The 6,000-nt window shown below is 31.4% G+C and overlaps 1 protein-coding gene across 3 annotated transcripts in view; it reads right to left on the bottom strand.

The window, feature by feature from the left end:
- LOC105279243 (heterogeneous nuclear ribonucleoprotein 27C) overlaps nt 1-6,000 on the bottom strand; it is a 41,423-nt gene that overhangs the window by 22,247 nt on the left and 13,176 nt on the right. The gene's annotated exons all lie outside the window — the stretch shown is intronic.

Below are 6,000 nucleotides of genomic sequence, written 5' to 3'. Positions count from 1 at the left end.
AATCACATATCGCATATGTAATAGCCAAATGCGCATGCGATACACTCATGATACTACTAAGCTTCCTACCATAGATTTTCCTCGTTTACCCTCTATTTTTTATTCTATTCACGATTAGCTCGTAAGGGGACACGACCTTACCAATACAATGCTAAAAGTTTACAAGTATATAGGTCATGTTATTACAGTTAATAATTTCATCCATTATCGTTACACAATTACGAACTTTACGTCTATTATCTTATTATTTCACACTAAAATATGATAAAAGTAGATCGATCGATTCTCTTATATCGTGTGCGAGTTATCATTTAAAGCATTCCACGACTGTAGGAATTCCATTTCATTAAAATCGAAATAATCATTCTTAAACAAAGTTAAACGACACAGAGGCGATATTTCATCAAAGCAATGAAATACGCATTTCTTTTTAATGCATTTTTTCTTTGCCTTTTAGCGGCTCTCTCGAATAGTGATCCAGGATCTGAGAATCACAAGCTTCTCGATCACGTGCTTCGAGATTCGATAATCAAAATCATTGTACGTGTCATAAGACTTTATTTATTTCACGATCTAATTAATTTGTCCAATTTGCTAATGCACTCGTGGTTTTTGTCAAAAATCACTGATCACTCTCCGGATACACTCGTTAGTTCCTAGTTCGGTATATATATTAATGAATCTATGAATGCGTGTGTAAAAACCGTGTAGTTGTGTGTCTGTATGTATGTGTCTAAGTATCCGTTGTCTCCTTTTTACATTCAAGTCTTTCTGTAAAGTCAAGATAATTTTCATAAATCTTAACATAATGTACTTTAGAATCTTTCTTATATAAAACTCACTGTTTAAATCCTATATTGCATTCGCATTACTATACGTTTAAGACAATAATTATCTTGTCCTATCAAATCCGCAGGAGAAAAATCACTTTGTAATTATAATTTAACATCTTAACTGCTTCTATGTACGTAACGTAATTTAGAATATCTCGTGTGTGTGTGTGTGTGTATAACACATTTGTCACTTATATATTTTAATTCGCTATCCTGTTTGAAATTACTTTTTACTGCCTTATATTCACGCCCAATACATATACAATGCGTGGACGATTATCACACTACCTGAGTACAATATGCTAGTAACCTCTTCTTTATTATCTGACCTGATTACGTCTGTCTTAATCGACAATTAATGAAAATTTTTTGAATTTCCCGAAGAAGTTCACACAATCAATTTTGACAATTCGGATTTGTGCAGAAATAATTATTCATCGATTAGCATAAATTGCCTACGAAACAAAGCAAAATCAATCAGACAGACTAACGATGGTGAAATAGTACTTTATTTTGTATGTAAACTTACGGAAAGGAAAGTTATCGAAATCGTATTTTAAGATATTAAATATTAAGTATTTTATATTTCCTATCTGATACAAATTCAAATTTACATAAAAAATTGTAACTTAAGGCACTATTAAGAGAAAAAATAGTGGTATAATTGTAAAAGAAATAATAAAGAAGAGGAACTGCAAGATACTCATCACTTTAAGGATTTAACCATCTCTCAATAAAAATGCAATTGCCAATAATTACATGTCGTCACGTAGTACCAACTAAGATATATACTAATAGATAAAAACGGCAGAAAAAACTCATTTATATCAATAGAAACTGTTTTTCGATAGATTACGATATACGATAGTAATAAGTAGTTAAGTGTAATATTTAATTATACAACCAGTCTTTAGTGTATGGGACGCTAAAACGTGTGCTTAACGTTAAAACATTTCGCGACGTCCCCGGAATTATTTATACATTTAAGGACATTTCTTTAAATATCGAAATACTTAACTCGTCTTGCAAAACCTAACTCGCGTTCTACGCATTTATTGATAGTATGAAAAAGATCGATCATTATTTAATTAAATTAGAGAAAAAACCAACGATCTAACTTAATGATTGTTATATTTATAGTTTACTTTAGTTTTATTTTCTATTTCATTATTAATCGTATGTATAAAAAAATCATTTAACATAAAATTACGTAAATGCATAAAAATCGGAGAGAGGCATCTGCATATATGCGTTTGTGCAAAACAATATATTGTCAAATTGTTTGTTGCATCTTTAGATTGGATTAGATTAAAAACGGAAATGGAAGTCATTGGAATAGCTAGCGGAATACATGTACGTGTACCATTAGGTAGGAAGTAGAGAGTTAAATTAGATTAAAATAATTTGTAATGATAAATGTAACTTGCTCTAAGCAATAAGCTTAAGGAATCCAATGAATTACTACTAGAATAATCCTAAAAGAGCCTCGTTAAATTGGAAAAATTCAGCTTCCTCTCTCCGTTTCTCGATATCTTGATTATCGTACAGAACAACAAACTTAACGGTCTTTTAGCGAATACGCGTAAATGTTTTTCAAATACGTTTAATTTACAGAGCAGAAATGAGAAGGTTTTCTTTCTATTTATATAAATAAAGATAACGGGTTGTCTCGAAAGTAGTGCACAAAGAGTGTCTCAGCATTGAATCTACAGGTCTTATAGAATATTCTGCGAATATGTAAAGAGCTCACTCAAAAAAAAAAAAAAGATAGAAGATACATACAAACAGTGACAATAGATGTACGCAAAAGCCAGGGAGGAAAAAAAATTTAGTACGATGATAATCGTAAAGAAAGAGTATAACAACAACCCTGAGAGCAAGCCGTATAGTTCACGGAACCGCGAACGAGGCAGGTAGTAACAACACGGCTAGAATCAAAGAGTATATTTTCCCTATATACTACCTATTACATTAATTAGATGCATCATCTCTGTATTTAAAAATACTAATAATATAGCATTAAATATAAATATATTATCTGTTATAATTAGTAATAATCAATTATTCAAATAGTCCTGCTTTAACTCCCCGTATCCTGTACTCTTTGTGTGTTTTAAAATTCCATTGCGCTACCACCATTTCGCTCGCATATACTTCAACTCTCTCTCTCTCTCTTATACCACCGTCGTAATCTAAAATATATATATGTACAGTTACGGCAAAGGCAGCCATATTAATTCTTTGTAATGCTTTCTTTTTTTTCCTCCCTCATCTTCACACTAATATTAAATTTATTTTTATCCGTCTGAGACTCTCTCGTTAATATGTATAATAAATTAATTGGCTTTTATATCAATCTTTAACAAACGTATCGATTATATTTATATACCGTGTCCTGTACAAATCAAAAAGATAATAACCACTTTTCCTTAACATTTCGCATACACTTAAAGACTTTAAAATTCACGCTTTAACTTTATTTAAAAATCGATATAGCATTAAGGAATATAATATTTAATAGTAATAATTATAATTCATAGATATATTAGTGGTTCTTATCGTCATATTTATGCATACCGGCATTATTTTATAAAAAGAAATTCTGAAAAAACAGCCATACATGAAAAACTATTATTTGTCCGCTCCTCTTTTGCAAATTAATTATTAAATACGTGTTATTTACTCAAACGAATCATCACTTCTCACTTACACAGTGTTTTTCCTTACAAATTTATCGCTTGAATGTTTGATAATATGTGGCCTGCTTAGTTTATTCTTTTAATTTACTTCTTTTTTGCTTTTTTTCATTTAATTTACTTCTTTTATGCGCATAGAATGTGTGTACGTGTAAATGTGTTTACAAGTGTATATGTGACCTGTGAATGTCTTCTTTGTATTACCGTAACAATTAGTGTGTAAAAATTGGTTGTTTGATTGAGCTCTCTAATCGCACATTTTCGTTTCATTACGTGTTTAATCGTGTTATTGCGTTGATCCCAGAAGTTTATACGAGTCGCGTTTGTTAACGTTCCGTTTATAATTTATCTTCGATCGATTGTGATTTACAACACTAATTTTCTCATTCACGGCATCATCGTAAACGAAGTTCTATGAAATTTGTAACAAAATGCAAAATGCCCCTAAATTTGAAATTAGCATATTGATATATCGATTATATGATTATATGCATATGATAGAATATTGGTCTATCTTATAGCTCTGAATGCAATGAATGAATGCAATGATAGAACACTTTATCAAAATATATATAACAAAACGTTACTGGTACGAACAGCGAAATAGAACAGTAAAAAGTAGGAAGAAAAATATTAAAAATAAGAATCGATCGTTTTGCACTTAAGATACAATGAAGTCTTACGCTGTCATTTAATGAACAAAAGAAAAACATGAACAATAGTAAATTACATTATATGAGATCACATCTAACGTGCTTAACAAAATCGCTGGATCCTGTAGTTGTAATCTATTAGTTATATATCTTTATGTGGTAAGATCTCTATATTGCTGAATTATAGCATAATATATTCGTCATTCTCATCGACAAAGTAAGACACAACGCGACCCGCTCGGCAATTAAACGTGAGCATTTGGAGAGCACTCTTCCGAAATATTCGTCATTTAGATCTATGGTAAATCCTACAGAGTAAATACAATTAAGTCATATATTTAATCAGGTAAACTTTTCAGATCGATGTCCCCCAACGAGATATATCCACACGATTACAGTGTACTCTTCCCTCCACCTTATCTATCAATGATCTGGTTCTAACGATCTAAAATTTAAACACTTATAAGCATCATCGTTACAATATTCCGTAATTATCATAGACAGTAATAATAGAGTAGTATAATAGTAATAGTGCAGTTTTCTGTAATAGTAGTTTCTCTCAGTAATAGCAATAGTAAATAGTGATAAGTAGTATAATAGCAATAATAGTTGTATACAATAGTAATAATAATATAGAAGTAATGATAATAGTAACAATAATCGTAGTCTCTTAATCGTGCCTCTCTAATAATAGCTACTATAAATCGGAGGTAAAAAATAAACCAGTTCTCACTTCCGGTGTATGGTACGTGGTCGCACGGAAACCAGTCCGACGACCACATTAAGTTCTTATAATACAATTTGTAAAAATACATGATTGTTTTTTTCCTTTTCAAGCCCTCCCCTTTCGCGTATTGATATTATTTCCAAATCGTTGGAAGAGGGTAGAAAAGCAGTCGCTAAACTAATTTAAGGAATTAGTCGTAAACGAGAAAGAGTAGAAGAGAAAGGAACTGAGACGAATACGTATTTAAGATACTACTAGTGATATGACATGAAAGTAAAAAAGGACGCTCGCAAAAATCCGCATCCTACTGTGTATCAAGAGATTTATATAGATATAAATACACCATTTTAAAATGATCTATATATTTTACACTATTTTCTGCAGTCGGTAGGTCAGCCTGTGTGATCATCTTACTTAATTATCTCATTAATTACTCTCGTTATCTTTTTTTTAATTATATCCGGTATAACAATTATTTAATAAATACAAGATCGTGGAGGGACGAGTGTCTCGAATGTAAGTCACCCGCGCTGACTTGCCATCGGAGACCATAAGTTTAAATATTTCCTTCGTTTTATTCTTATCGTTTGCGTCTTACCGAAGTGTCGCACTAGCGATTAAGGAGGTGAACAAGCATTAAAATTTGTGCCATGTTTGCCCTGAGAAAATTTTCTCAAATGTCATCTTATTCACCTCCGTAAAAATGCCATTAAGATTTCGGCATTTTCCACTTGCTTCTCATCGCTTTATTTTATTCTTATGATTCGACCATTGTGTGTCATTCTTATAATACTTCTATATCGCGCTTTCTTCCTTCTATCCCAGTGCCATACAAATTTCGCTTGCATCATGGGTGTGTATCTCGAATCATATATTATTAACTTGTCATATGCTTACTTTATTTTATTTAGCGTTATTCTAAAAATGTACTCTCTCTATCTTTCTATATCCGATAGTGAGCCGTCACGAGCCGTTTTCGCGAGCGATCAATAAAGAAATTAATACCTTGCATGAAGCATCTTGCACCTTCTCTATTCTTTGACGCTTCCGTTTTTTAACTTTGCAACCAATATTAACCAAAAAAATAATTA

The sequence above is a fragment of the Ooceraea biroi genome, chromosome 7 (genome assembly GCF_003672135.1).
Source record: "Ooceraea biroi isolate clonal line C1 chromosome 7, Obir_v5.4, whole genome shotgun sequence".
In the NCBI taxonomy this organism is placed as follows: Eukaryota; Metazoa; Arthropoda; class Insecta; order Hymenoptera; family Formicidae; genus Ooceraea; species Ooceraea biroi.
The sequence above is the reverse complement of the archived record's forward strand: the minus strand, read 5'-3'. Positions and strand labels throughout refer to the sequence as shown.